Genomic DNA, 16,143 nt, shown 5'->3' on the forward strand with positions numbered 1-16,143 from the left:
GCTGAGCACTTAAAAAAGCTGAGAAATGTATAATGATGTTTCAAGACACAGCTTCGAGTCACTGCATGAGTACTAGACATCTTCAAGGTCTCCATTCAACAACTCATGCAGAGTTACATAAAATTCAGGAAGAATTGCTCAAGCAAGAAACGACTCAGAAAATTGATAAGAAAAATTCTTCCAACCTACCTTTGACAGAGTTGCTTACATTGAGAAGACCTAAGAGAAGCAATAGTCTCAGATTGATGATATTTTGAAAAATCAATCTTCTCAGCAATCTCAACTCGATGAAATCCAAGCCTCAGTGGAATTGCTTGTCTCTCTTCTCTTACCTGCTGATGCCAAAAAGGGGGAGAAATTAATTAAGTCCAAATGCAAAACTGTTCACTGAAGGGGAAGGATGATGAAAAAGATGACCAGGGAAACTCTGGAATGGGTGGAGGTCATGGTCAAGGTAGAAGTTTCTCAACAAGAAGAGCTGAAATTACAAGTCACGGGACAAGTTCTGATGCTGGAAAAAGAATTACTTCTGCTACTGGTAAAAGGATAAGTTATGATGAACTTTTGGATCTTGATGAAAAATATCAAGACAGCTATTTCTGAATGAAAATCTAGGAATGGACTTTGAGAGTTTGATGGAAGAAGAAGCTAGACTTAAGTCAGAAAAAGTCAAATCTAAATCTGAAGCTTCTGTTGATAAAAAAACTTCCAAAGGCCAAAGACATTGTGATAAAAGAAAGAACAAATCCTGAAGCAACCAAGGCTAAATCACAATTGCAGATAGATCCAAGGTCCAAGGGCAAAGAGAAAGTTGGTGAACCTATCAAGGTTTATGTGCCTCCTGTGGATGAAGAAATTACTGTTGAAGATGCTGATCTTGCTCTGACTTCAAGAAAAATTTCTAAGACAACCTCTGACATGGCTCAAGTTGTTCAGAGTCAAGATATAGTTAGTTCTGATATCTCAAAGAAGCAAGTAACCTCTGACATAGCTCAAGTTAACTTGATATCAGAAGATAAATCAAAGGAAACCTCTGACATTGCTCATGTTAAACCTTTAAAGTTACTCCTACCAAGATTCACCAAAGCCAAATAGACTCAACCTTTGAAGACTGCTGTAAGTGGTTTTGAAGCAAGAGTGGTTACTGGAAAGGAAGCAAGAGATAAATCTGGATTGGGTAGTGCTGATGAAAGAAGAATACAGAACACAAACAATGATCCAACTTCCTTAAGTGAACCAGGTATTGGAGCAACTCCTGAAAGATTGAATCAACTAGAATCTGTACAGATGGTTTACCATACCTACTTGAGAGAACACATCTTGTTGTACTTCATGACAGATGGTAGGGTTTATCATATAAGGGAAAATGCCATTCCACATAAGTATTTTGAAGAATTGGAACATGTATTATTCTTACTTCAAGTGAATGACAAAATAACAGAAAGTGCTGCAAACTATTTGAAGAGTCAAATTCAGAGACAAAAAGGCTTTATTCTGTAAAGTCTGACAACACATATCTTCCAAATTACAGAGATCACAAGGGTGATATTGTTGAGATGAAGCCTAACTCTGCTAAGATTATAACTACCTTTATGGGTTACAAGGCTGTGGAATTCAATCTTGAGTCTGACAAGGCATATTTGATCAGACTGGATCAGGACATAAGGAAAGCTAAAATTAATGATCTCAGGGCTGCAATATTTCAAACTGGTGAAGATTTTGCAGAACTTAAAGATTCTAAAAGGAGGATGATTGATGAACTCGGATATGCTGAGAGATGTTTGTTAAAGAATTATCTCAGAACAACTCCTGACATCAGAGAGATCAGAAAGTGAAGCCAAGTCAAGATCTAGAACTGCTCAAATTCTGATATGAATACAGACTGAAGTTGTTATCAGAACTTAAAGTTGGTAAAGCTTTAAGGACTGTAAGTTGTAGTTATCTAGTCAAATTCTCATGCATTTGTACTTAATGTTTTTGACATCATCAAATATCTGTTAACTTGTATATTATGCTAATTTACAAGTTGGGGGAGATTGTTAGATATATTTGATAATGTCATGTCTAATATGATTTATGTTTAGTTTTCAGATCTTACTTAAACAGGACAAATCAGTACTTAACCGAAATCAGCACTTATACTGAAGTCAGAACTTAAGTCATCAGTACTTAAGGTTCAGGTGATATTTATCAGAATAATATCAGGACATAAAGGAAATGTTCAGATAAGGAAGGCGGCTGATTGAAAGGAAAAGAAGATCAAGACAAACGTAAGAAGAGATATGCATGAAGAAGGAATTCTATGAAGAATAGAATACTTGGAAGAAAAGATATATGATTGATATATTTTAGGAAGCAGAATTATATTCCATATCAATTAGCGATTATCTTGTAACTGTGTAGTATATAAACACAGACATAGGGTTTACACTATAAGTGTTATCATTATCGAGAAGATTATTATTGTAACCCTAGCAGCTCTCGTGATATTTGTTCAGCACTGAGAGAGGACAGTTCCATACTGTAACAGAATTTATTGCTTTGAATAAAGTCTGTATTCTGTTACTTGTGTTATTAGAATTCGATTTGATTGTGTTGTACACTGTATTCACCCCCCTCTACAGTGTGTGTGACCTAACACCATCGAATATACCTTATTCGATTAATAGTTATAGAAAACTATATATATTTATATATATATAAATATACAGATATTATACTCGGGAACATCGACTCCCAGTTTAGAAAAATGTTCACCTTTGGGTCCCCTATACTAAAGGTATACGCAACTACTGCTTATCTCTAGCATAGGTATTATGCAGTTTATAAGCATTTGAATTGATCATAGAATATCAAGATTAGGAAACAGGCATGCATATATATCATATCAACATGCTCCAATTTTTTTGCAAGATTTGCTAATAACAATAATGCACTTATCACAAGATAATGCATATACATATACATCACAACAACAGTTATAGGGGTAGAAAACTTGCCTGAGCGACTGGGGTGGTAAAAGGCCTAGGCCGAGTCTGATAACCTATAAACATCATAAAGTTTAATTAAACCACGGTCGCTTAAGAAACTAGACTTTAACCAATTAGACTCTAACGTTCGCTTTTGCGCTTAACGATTCACATAAGTCGCTCGAGTACCCTTGGCTCCACCATTTTTAATAAATTAACTATTACGAATTTTAAGGAAACTCTTTCACGAATACTCTACCAACTAACCCATTAACCTTACATAATTGTTTCTTACTCCAAATAGTCATTTAAGAACCTTAACCAAGGTTTCAAAGTGAGGCAAGGGGTAATGGTTCGTTCGCGAAACGTCGTTACTTAAAACAGTCGTTTCTCCTAAACCGTACATCGGATTCAAGAGAACCACATATCAAAACGAATCTTATGACACGATCTAGCTAAACATGGTAAAGTTACAGATTAAACAGTTAGCTCTCTGTCCCGAACAATAAGAACAAGCAGTTGTATGAAAATGGGCATTACGGCGGCAATGTTTACGCGATTACCAAGTTTTAAACCACTCCAAACAACCACAAATCAACTCACAACCACCAATACAACCAAATTTCACCCAAAACCTTACTACATCAGTCCATAACCTCATGATTATCCAACTCATTCAATCTCAAACAAGAGCTACTAACTATACTTAAGGTACATTAACTATAAACAAGATTCAACCATCAAAATCACTACAAACCCAACCAATCTTTAAGAAAACAAGCAGCATGCTTCTCATATACTATATCAATCAAAACTATTCCTAAATATTCAAAAGTAAAGCTAGGGTTTGAAGTTTATAACTTCTTAAAGCTTCCTTACACAACATAAGAGCTTTGAATGCCTAAAAGAACCTTGATCCTTGCTTGTATAACCTTAAACTTTCATAAAAAATCAAGAAAACTAAAGTTATTTCTTGAAAGTTACTATTCACCATCTTCTTCCTTGATTTATTAGAAGAGATTCATGAGGAATTGGAAGCTTAAACTTCTAGGATATACTTATCTAATCATCAAGAAGCTAAGGAATTTACCTTGGATTTGTTTATGAAGTGAAGCTTGGATTCTTGATTTTTTTTCTTTCTTAGAATGAAAAGCCGAGAGCAAATAAGCAAGGTCAACTCCCCCTTCTTTTTGTTTATGAATTATGCTTGGTTGCTTCTCTTTTGTCTTAGCAATTGATTTATCTTTTTACCATGCTTAATTTGCATGGCCCAAAATCAACCAACAAAACAAAACCCCTTTGTCATGCTTATGTCATCAAGCTTGTGTCATTTTTCAACACTTGTCTTCCCTTTGTGGTGTGATGATATCATCATCCACTAAACTCTTTGATTAACACTTAATTACTTGGCTAATGACCGCTTAAATAGTTATAGCTTAACTTTCGTTCTCGTTTGTCGTATGAGGGATCATATCCGGGATCTTATTACTTGGGTTCCCCTAAACCTTTCTCAATATTTTATATTCCTTTTATGATCCTCTCTTATAATCCTTGAATTTAAATCCTTTTAACCATGCTACCTTATACTCAATTCTTTCGGTATCTAGTGGATTTCGAGAAAAATCAAAGTGTTCGAATTTGGGTTCTGACAATCTTTACCTACACTTATATACCATATAGAGTACTAATAAGACCTCAGAATATCAATAAAAGAACTCCTACATACTGTAGCATGAAAAGTTTTCTTAATCAGCATAATCAGCAAAATCGCTATTCATAAGGGTTACAAAAAGTCCAAACTTTTTTGGGGTTATTACACTACCACAGTTTGAACAGGTCATTCTAGGTGCATTAGGTGGGGTTACATAGTTTCCATTCTTATTAACAACTACCTTGCCATTCCTATTCTTCCTAGACCTTTTCTTCCTGTATTTCATGTGTAAATTCTTCAGCTTTTGCTTAAGCTGTTTCTGAGTCATTGAACCAATATTTACTGAGTTGGTGTGAACTTGTTCACTCTCTTCAACAATTAAGTTTGATCTAGGTGCTAAGGTAGTACCTTCCTCATGAAGAGATTTAACATTATTAGCTCTTGGACTAAACTTAATGGTCTTTTACTTAAACCTTGTTCAATTTGACCTTACTATCAATTTTTATTGGTTCAGTTTCCTCAGTTTCTTCTCCACTTTTCTTATCAGAATTAAATCTAGTTGAATATCCTAATCCTGATCCCCAACAATCCTTTTCTAAAATCTCCTGAGTTATCTTTCCTGAGTTAGTCCAAAGTTTAATGACTTCTTCTCTTTAGCTAACTCCTTTTCTAGATAAGCATGTTTTTCTAACAATTTTTCTTTAACATAAACATCATTAACATAAACATCATTCCTTTTCTTAAGCTCGAAGTTTTCACTCTTGATCCTATTATTTTCTAAGGTTGATCCCTGAAACTAACATACAGAGTCTTAAGAAATAATCTTAATTTACAGATATTATCATTATCAAATATAAGAGTAGACTGAGGTACCTTTAATTCAGTAGTGTTGGTCTCAGCATCAAACATTTTCCATGAGAGCATAATTGATCCTATGATCTGAGTCTGATAAATTATCCCAGTTTCTCTTCTTTGAGATCAAAGCTTGTTTTTCTTCTCAGCTCTAGGTTTTCTACAGTCAGCTGCAAAGTGTCCAAGTCCATCACAGTTGTAACATCTCTCTTTTGACTTGTCAGTTTTCCAGATTTAGCTTCCTTCCAATCAGTATCTCTTCTGTTGTTCCTCTTATCAGAGTTTAAGGAACTGGAGCCTTTTCTGGAAAATCTTCTCCCTTTCTTGAAGTTTCTGTAGACCATCTTCTTGAAACTTTTAAACCAGTAGGGCAGCCATTTGATCCATATCTTCATTGTTGTTATGATCACTATCAATATCTGTTTCAGTATCAGGATTTAAGTCATCATCAGAATTTGATGATTCAGTATCTGACTTAGCAATCATGGTTTCCCTTTGGAGTAGCTTTTCCTCCTAACTTTATCCTTTGGCTTTTCTTCAACTTTGAATGCAACTGGTCTAGATTTTGATCCTTTCCTCTTGCTTCTTTGCTCCATCTCTAGTTCATGAGTTTTCAGAACTCCATAGATCTCATCTAGAGGTGTGATGTCGAGTTGATAGTTATCCCTGATCGATGTGACTTTAAAGTCCCACCTTTCAGGAAGAGCAAGTAGGAACTTCAAGTTTGAGTCTTCCAAATCATATTCTTTACTGACAAGGGATAAGTCATTCACAACTTCTGAAATCTGTCATAGATATCAATTAGGGATTCATTGTCCCTTAGGTCAAAGTGCTCATATTCTTGAGTAAGCACTGTCCTCATATTCTTCTTGATAGCAGTTGTACCTTGACACTTTACTTCTAAAGCATCCCATATCTCTTTTGTTGTTTTACATCCAATGACTCTATTGGACATAACACTATCAAGACTGTTGTTCAGGATATGTGTAACCTTAGCATCCTTCATGATTGAAGAGATGTCTTCAGGAGTGTAGTCCTTCCTATCATTGTCTATCATCTTCTATGGTTTCCCTACAACCGAAATAGCTACCTTCATTGGTTTATGAGGACCATCATAGATCCTGCATAAGTATTCAGGATCTGTGGCTTCCAAAGCCATGGCCATCTAGACTTTCCAGATTGGATATTCATGCACTTTCAAGATGGGCACCTTGATTGCTTCATACCTACTCATGTTACTGCTTATCTGTAATGTGGCTGGGGGTGTGGCTTCGGATCCAGATTCTGTGTTTCTTCTTCTCCTTTGTCTGACATGGTTGATCAATCTTCAGATCTTAAATTGTTTGTTCATTAACAACAAGCTCTGATACCAATTGTTAGGGCCCTTAATCAACTGTAGGGGGGTGAATACAGTTAATACGATCAACTAGACAAAGCTTCAACAGAATCAAACAGTTTTTATATAAATCTTATAAAAACTTATTACACAAGTACTCTCTCGAAAGGATGAACAAATATCCTTGAGAGCTGTTAGGTTATGCAAAAGATATAACAATGTCACAATATATATAGCATGAACCTAAACTATGCTTTTATAGAGAACAACTACCAATGTATAAGGAATCCTATTCTATTGACAACAAGGAAACTTATACTATTGCTTCTGAGATAAAGTCCTCCACCCGCCTTAAAATTCATGTTTCATTTTCCTCTTCAAAGATCAACTGATGTGACAAATACGGATCTGATCATTCGTTGACATCATCATCCATCGAATACTAACATCCGTTGATGTCATCATCATCCGTTGATGCTTATACTCATCATCCGTTGATGCTTGTAATCATCATCCATTGATGCTTCTGATAGTTTCTGTTTAATATCATCAATTGCTCCTAACATAACAACAAGTACAACTTGTGGTACTTGTGGTTCGGACGGGGTGGCTGCTGTAACATCTGTTGTTGAAACTGTTGTTGTTGATGCTGCATCTGTTGTTGTATCATTACCATTTGTTGTTACATCAGATGAAACATTTGGTTCATGGGGTTATTATTTGTTCCTTAAAATTGTTGTTTGAAGTCTCAATTCTGGTCTTTCTTTTGGTGCCATTTTTCTCATAATAAAACAAACATTTCTTTTAATAACTTTATTAAACTATTAAGAGTGGATAAAGAAATAATTTGACTTGTATTAAAACATGAAACTTAAACAATTTAGGATTTTAAGCAAATCATTTGAAACTATTTTAAATTTTAAATAAATAGATTGAGCAGTACTATTTTAAACATTTCATTTATCTTTTCAAAATTAAACAAAATTTAAAATACAGAAAGACTGTAAAACTGTAAAATGAATGTAAATGATGAAAAGATTGGGAATAATACATAAAGAAAAGAAGTTGAAAAAGGTTTATTTTATAAAACAGACACCGACATCAAGTTTTAATGCTTTATATAAAAGGTCCATCATAAAGTCTATCATAACTGCTACCGATACACATCAAAACTAGGTACTACACACATATCTAGTCTCGCTATAACTATAGCTGCCTCTATGAACATATATCACATATCATACAAGATTTTTGTCTAACTGTCGTGCATCAGAAGCTCGACGGAATACGGTCGATCTCCTGTCGAAGAGTCTCTAAACAGACTGGCAAGGTGGGTAGCTCTATGAAACTCTACATAAGTGCGACTCCCATCATGAATCAATCCCTCTAACTCCTGAGAAGCCCTATGATAGGTCTGCTGCAATCTCTATCCCAATAGGTAGTTAGGCTGGAGTGCTGGCTAAAGGTCCTCTCTCCATCTGCTCAAATAGTCCCAATATCTCATGACACTGGGATCTCTAATAATGCATCTTCTCCTGCATACTAGTGAACTCATGGTATGGCACAGTACGGGGCTCTCTAATCTCACCAACTGACTTTCTGGAGGGAACTCTGTGCATCCCAGCAACCTCCAGCTATGATAATCTCAACCGCAACCCTACACTGTGGTCTCCCATACCCTCAACCGGGGCCATCTGAAATATCTCTAGGGTTGGAGCATAAATAGGTAGAGGAACTGGAGCTACTGCTGGTGGAAACTCTGGCTCAGCCTCTGGCATAAACTGATACTAAAGAGGTAATGGGGGTGGTAGTAGTGGCTCAAAGAACTCCAGGGGGTCAAACATCTCTATGGGATATGGTAACTGCTCTAGAGGTGATACTGGCTCAAGGGGTATCTGTGCTGGTGGTATCTGCACTGGGGCCTCTAGTGACACCGGTGGGATCACCGGGGCTACTGGTCTTGTAACTGTCACTCAATGATGACGACGCCATCTAATAACATAACTTAAAACACAAGAAAAGAGAGGGTCAACTTAGCATTCCTAGAACTTATAATTCCTAATCTTATAAGCTATTTAAATCCTAAAAATCCTATTCCTATCTTATGTGATCTTCCTATCTTATCTTAATCCTAATGTGCTTGTTTCAAGGACCAAAACCTACAGCTCTGATGCAAACTGTAACGCCTTTCAAATCCGGGGTCTAGATCCGGGCTTACTTGCTAATCTCCAACATAATACAAATCTGTATAACAATTATACAAACATATGTCTAATCCCCTTTACATCTATCCAGGATCTTTTAAGGTTGATGTATGAAAACAAGAACAACACATTATCTTTATTACAATCGAAATTTAAAATCTCATAAGACTCTCTTTATTACAACCCACTATCTAACCAAGTTTTAAACTAAATTTATTTTATTCCAACACACACCCCATCTATCTACACTACACCTGCTCAGGTAGCTCAAAACTCTCTTCTTTTATCAGGATCAGCATCTTGGTGCTAGAGGGTCCCCCTGCTTGACACGCATCTTTACCAGGCGAGTCCGAATATGTTTCATTCTCTTTCTTGACTGAAAAAGACAAAGTAAATGACAACAAAGGGGTGAGCCATAATTTGCTCATCAAGTCCACAATATATCAACAGTATTATAAGAAGTTAAATGAACCGGTAATCTAACTATATCTGTAACAATGTAATTCTGCCAAGAATAATGAAGGCCGCTATCGGCGATTATCAACAAACTAGACTGAACACAAAGTCACAGTATTGTGATCTACTGATCAGTCAGATATAGTAGGGATCAATGCTATCCACATAGATCCATGTCATAACGAGGTACCCAGGCTCATTTCTGGCCTCCGTAATTCATTCAAGGGTCCAGTTCATCACTGGCCCTAATTGTAACCATCTAGTCCATAGAACAAGCATCTGGAACTATCGATATGCTTCGATGTCATCTCAATCATCCAGATGCACACCATGATATAAGTAAAGCATAATCTTATTGGAATATGAATAGAGTATTAAGCATATCGAGAGAAATTAGGAATCGAAGTGAAATAAATATAATCAAAGAAGCAGCAATTATGTATCAGTGTTTGTGAACATGAATCATTAATATTTATCGAGTTGAGAATTTGAATAATGGGAAGCAATTCACTATTCTAGATTTAGAATAGGGGAAAAACTTTCCTTGTACGCGCTCTACCTCGAGTATATCACAATTCCATACCACTGGCTTACATTGCCTTGCTATTTTCGTATCTATCAAAGAAAGACACTCATTTAGTCGGCTCTTAATCGCGTCTCAAACTGACTTCAGGTAGCTCTTATCGTCTACCCGTACGATTATAACCGACTCGTACCATAATTACTACCAATTAGAACTCGATTAACCACATAAGTCATATAGCACATAAGTCACATAATAATTCTAGGTTTAAAACATTTTTAAAATTGAAATAGAATCAATATTCGCATTATCGAACAATATCTGGCTCGTTTCCTAATCATCAGAATTTATTGGACTCGTCTCTATAATTCATAGGGTTTATATATAAATTAATAAATATCGAAAGCCGACTCGATTCCGTAAGAAACTAAGATTTAAAACTATTTTATTGAAAACAAATCATTTTTCTGACTCGAAGGGCTTTCGTTTCGTTTAAATCGGATAAACTGTTCAATTATAAATCAATAAATAAGAATAAACTAATTTATTATTCAAGATAATCAATTATTCAAAATAATTGAAACTCAAATATATTTTTAAATAATTATATAGGAAAAATCAGAATTAAAAATGATTTTTCCATAATTTTTGAAATTAAAATGAGTTTATAATGAATTATTGAAAATAAACTGATTAATTATCAAAATAATTAATCATTCTTAAATAATAAATAAATAATGAATAAATAATAAATAAATAATTTTGAATTTTGGAAAATATTTCAATTTATTTATAGATAAATCAATTATATAATTAAATTAATTAATCAATTTATTTCGTTAAATAAACTGATTTTCAGAATTTATAAAAATAAAAAATAATAATGTGTTAGAAACAGTTGTAAAAAAATAATATTGAATCAGATTGGATCAAAACCGGGTTAAACTAACGGGTCAAAATCAATTCCAAATCACTTCCACTTTCTGATTCAGGCCAAAACCAACCGTAAAAACCTCTAAATCATCTTCTCCGATAAAACTCGGCTAAACTCCGACCAAACATCAAATTCAATCGTTTGTACATGAACCTTTGATTTTAATAGCTCAAATCAAAGCTTGTTCTATGTACAATCAAACCCCTAACCTCCTACTAACCTCAGATCACTCAAAATAAAAAACGTATAATCAAAAATTCACATAAACCCTAATAATCGAATTCGATCATACATGAATCGTTTTATGAATTGAATACATAAATCGACTGTACATATCACATATAGGCTATATCAATCATCAAATCAACCAAATAACCCTAGAAACAAAAAGCCCTAATTCGAACATAAACCCTAGAAATTAAAATCGAAAAATAACAGATTAAACATGAAATTGATGCAAGAAATTGAAAGAACAGATCAAAAGCATCGATTTGAGTACTCACACGACTAGATTTGATTCCGGAAATCGATCAAAATCACCGGTTAATTCTTCGACCCGATTCTGCAAAAAACCGACCCGGAAAATAGAGAATTTCTTATTTTTGTGAATTTTTAATGATTTAATTATAATTAATAAATAAAAGTTAGGCTATTTATAGTAATGATAATAATACTCCTAATTAAAATTAAGGCCCTAATTATACATCTAATAAAATTAATTGGCCCTTAATTAATAATTTTTGAGTAATAATTTTTAAATTTTAATATTAAATATATACAATGTATATGCCAAAATTTCCCAAAAATTGTGAATAATTTAAAAATACAAAGAAATGGAATAATTGAAAGTCCCATAATTTTATAAAAATAAAAATATGATTTTTGTGGGGTGTTTGACACCCGAAAGTTCCCGGAAAAGTCATTTTTCGTGAAACGAGAAAATTCCTAAAATAACTGGATGTTCAGAATAACGATATGGTACAAGCCATATTAGGCAAAACAAGGCCACAAGGCCAATTATTTTATTTGAAATATCATCTATTAAAACAAAGTTTTGATCGTATAACTTTTGATACGAAAACTTTTAACACAAAATAAAATACCCGATAATTGCCTGGAAAATACCCTGATTATACGAAACACATATAGCACATGACAACTAGGGTTTTACAACCACACATACTTAATAACATATTAAAACACATATTTCACCTTTATTATCATATAATGCAATCGTAATTTTTCAGTCATTACAATTGGGCCATTTGAAATCCTGAAAAGGATGGGCCTTTAGCTTATGAGCTCGCCTTGCCACCTAATTTGCAACAAGTACACAATGTGTTCCATGTGTCAGTGATGAGGAAGTACCATGCTGATGCGAGACATGTGATATAATACGAACAGGTAGATCTACAATCGGACCTGACCTATATAGAACAATCGGTGAAGATAACAGATCAGAAGGATTAAGTGCTGAGGAATAAGACTGTCAAGTTAGTCAAAATCTTGTGGAAAAACCAGAATATTGAAGAATCAACATGGGAACTAGAAGACGCAGTGAAAGAAACGTATCCCTACATGTTTTAATTTGATTTCGGGACGGAATCCCTTTTGGGGGAGAGACTATAATAACCCAAATTTTTGGGACTTTGTGAACGATGAATGAATAGTAATCCTGATGATCGTGGAAATAGTTTTTAGCCCACACTATATTAGAGTATGTAAATTAAGTTTCCGAGTTGATATTGTTGTTTTCCGTTCCAAATGAGTGTATGTAATAGTCGTTAGTTCTCGAAGAAAACCAATATATCAAAACGACCATATTTTACAAACTATCGAGGAATACGAGAAACACATTACGATCAAGGATTTGAAATCCTAGGAATAAAACCCAAGTACAAGATCATAAAATATAAGGATTTATAAGAAAGGATTACCCCGCAAATCACTTAAAAGGATTTGCCACGATTACGAGTAAGCGACCAAGTAATTATGTAAGTGAATGAATAAGAAAAAACCATGCAACCTCCCATGCAAGCCATGCAAACCATGCACACTAATTAGTACAAATACAACCAAAGATTGGTGATTAAATAGTAAACCATCGAAAGAGCATAGTAGTTGGAATGAATAGTAGCAGTGATGGGAATAGTACTAACCTAGCTTGTGGGTTTAGAAAATGAAGTCATGATTCTTGATTATTACAAGTAATTTACATATTAAAGTGTCATAAAATCAACCAACACTCATCCAAGAAGCAAGTAAATGATAAGTGGATTTTTTATCTACTTGGAACGCTTCATTACAAGCTTAAGTTGATGTTTTGGACTCAAGTTGTTGGTATTTTGATGTGTTTTTGGGTTTTTGCATCTCAAGCAACAGTTGGAGGCAAAATGGAGCTTTTATTGAATATATGTTGGAAAGAGCAAAGAATCTAAAGGCAAGGCCATTCCTAAATTGTAGAGGATCTTGAGAACTTCGCGTGGACTGCTTATTCATCAAATTCTGACGAGTGGAACAAAAGTTACAGCAAAAAAAGAAAATTCAGAAATCCAACAACAGAAGCACGGCACGCCCGCGCTGGGAAGTGGGGAGGCCGCGCTGGAGAAGCAAAAACATCGCGCGCCCGTGCTGGTATACTGGGCGGCCGTGCTGGGTCGTCTGGGCATAATCCTGATTCTACTTGATTTTTGAGAGAATTAAAGCCCTGATCGTCATGTAGCCTATATATATCCTAAATAATTCGTTTTTAACAACAAGGATCAAGGGGAGAGCAAGAAGAAGACCTAGAAGAGCACAAGATGGCTATGGAGAAGAAGAGTTTCTTATTCTTCAATATAGTTGATTTGGATGCTTGTTTTCGATTATTCTTTGAACCCTAGTACTCTTATATTGTTTATTATCATGCTTTCATTGGAACCCATGGTGACACTGAGTTCGATTATGAACTAATCATTTTCGTGGGGTTCTAACGGATTTACTTATGGATTTCTATAGTTAATTTGTTAAATATCTTTGTTTGTGGTGATTGATTGATATCCTAGTATTGGTTGTGCTTATCCGTCTTATGTGGTTAGCTAACATATTAGATAGCGTGTTAATCTCTATTGAAGCGAAAATGAATATAGAGGTTTAGAACTTGCCATGCTAGCATAGGTTCATGTATAATTGTTATGCATGATTCGTAGGTAATTTTAACCATCTTACTGGCCCTATGTAATCACGATAGATAACTTGCGCATTAAACCTTTATGTTGTCAAATTCTATAGACATATAGGGTCTCAACATAATTGGTGTCTATTCAGCTTCTATCACTTTTGTGGATTTTTGGTAGTAGGGTATTCGTACAACAAAAGTTGGCGTTTACTAGTTTCGTATTATCTTATTAGTTGTCATCACCATCACATGCTATGGTTAAGAACAATGACTTTGAATGAAGTAGTAATGAAGTTAGAATCCCATGTTTGTCTCATATCGTTAATTCAATCACTTTTAATCTCTTAGTTAATTGCATGTTAGTTTATTCTTAGTTATAAACATCTCAACTTGTTATTTTCTTAGCATTGAACGATAGCCATACCATTGTTGCATAAGTGCATAAATTGAAGTTAACCTAAACCAGTCTCTGTGGGAACGAATCTGATTGATATCTTATACTACTTGTGAACGCATATACTTGCGTGTAATTTTAGCGTGTATTTTCGCCCTAACAAGTTTTTGGGGCCGCTGCCTTGGACTCGGTGTTAATTTTTAGTTTATTTGCTTGACATTAGTGGACGTTAAAGTTCACTGACTCGGATTCTTTTAATTTCATGGTTTACTTTTTGTGTTTTAGGTACTCATTACAATGGGAGATCCAGCAGCATCAACGAAAACATTGATGGATTTTTCTCAACCCAAGATCAATGACATTCAATCTAGCATTGTCAGGCCAACGATTGCGGCTAATACCTTTGAGATCATGCCTGGCATAATTCAATGGGTACAAAATTTAGTCCATTTTGGAGGTTCTCCAACGGAAGATCCTAATATACATATTTGGGATTTTATCGAGATCTGTGACACCTTCAGGTTTAATGGTGTGTCTGAGGATGCGGTGAAACTGAGACTGTTCCCATTCTCTCTGAGGGACAAGGCTAAGAGCTGGTTACACTCTCTACCAGCTGGTTCTCTAACTACTTGGGAGGATCTTTTCAGAAGTTTCTTACTAACTTATTCCCTATGGCGAAGATAGATGCACTCAAGAATGCTCATACTCAGTTTGCGTAGCAATCGGGAGAAACTCTATGTGAAACTTGGGAGCGTAACAAGGAAATGCTTAGGAAGTGTCATCATCATGGCATGCCTGATTGGATGATCATCAACTATTTTTATAATGGGTTGGGAGCACATTCTAGACCCATATTTGATGCAGCATCAGGTGGAGCATTATGGGAAAAGAGCTATGAGGAAGCTTATGGTCTAATTGAACTGATGGTTGCTAATGAATATCAGTATCCAACCCAGAGATTGCCACAGGGCAAGGTAGCAGGAGTTCTGGAAGTGGATACAGCTACGGTTATCACTGCTCAACTAAAGGCATTGTCTATGAAGATCAATTCTCTGGCTAACTTTGGTGTTAATCAAATAACCAGTATTTATGAGCCGTGAGCAGGTTTGCATGCGACGGAGCAATGCGCTATGTCTAGTGAATCATCTCAGTTTGTGAGCAACTTTCAGAGATCACAACAACCAGTTCCAGCCACTTATCATCCTGATAACTGGAATCATCCAAACTTCAGCTGGAGCAAAAATCAGAGTGCGATGCAACAGCCTTATCAGCAGTATGCAGCAAAGCAATTCAACCCTCCTGGTTTTCAATAACCGCAATATGCACCAAGACAAGAACTCCAACTTTAACAACAAACTTATGGAGGTGTAGGTCTATATTCGAATGAAAAATCTGAATTGGAGGAATTGCGGCTTATGTGCAAAAATCAGGCTCCTATATGCCAAAGCCAGGCTATTTCTATTAAGACTCTGGAGAACCAAATAGCACAAATTGCTAAGTCCTTATTGAATTGACCACCATGAATGCTTCCTAGTAATACAAAAGCCAATCCAGGCAAGAGGGAAGTTGAAGAACTAGTGAACGCCATCACCTTGAGGTATGGAAAGGTCGCAAGCCCCCAAATTCAGCAAGACGAAAAACCTGAAAAATCTCAAGTTTCAGACAAT

General features: G+C 35.2%; 1 non-coding gene across 1 annotated transcript; it reads right to left on the reverse strand.

Moving 5' to 3' along the window:
* Positions 1 to 15,162: 15,162 nt before the first annotated feature.
* Positions 15,163 to 15,269, reverse strand: LOC141722101 (small nucleolar RNA R71). Its single transcript, XR_012575132.1, has one exon. It is a non-coding gene; the product is annotated as a small nucleolar RNA R71 (small nucleolar RNA).
* Positions 15,270 to 16,143: the final 874 nt, after the last annotated feature.

The sequence above is a fragment of the Apium graveolens genome, chromosome 4 (genome assembly GCF_009905375.1).
Source record: "Apium graveolens cultivar Ventura chromosome 4, ASM990537v1, whole genome shotgun sequence".
Taxonomy (NCBI): domain Eukaryota; kingdom Viridiplantae; phylum Streptophyta; class Magnoliopsida; order Apiales; family Apiaceae; genus Apium; species Apium graveolens.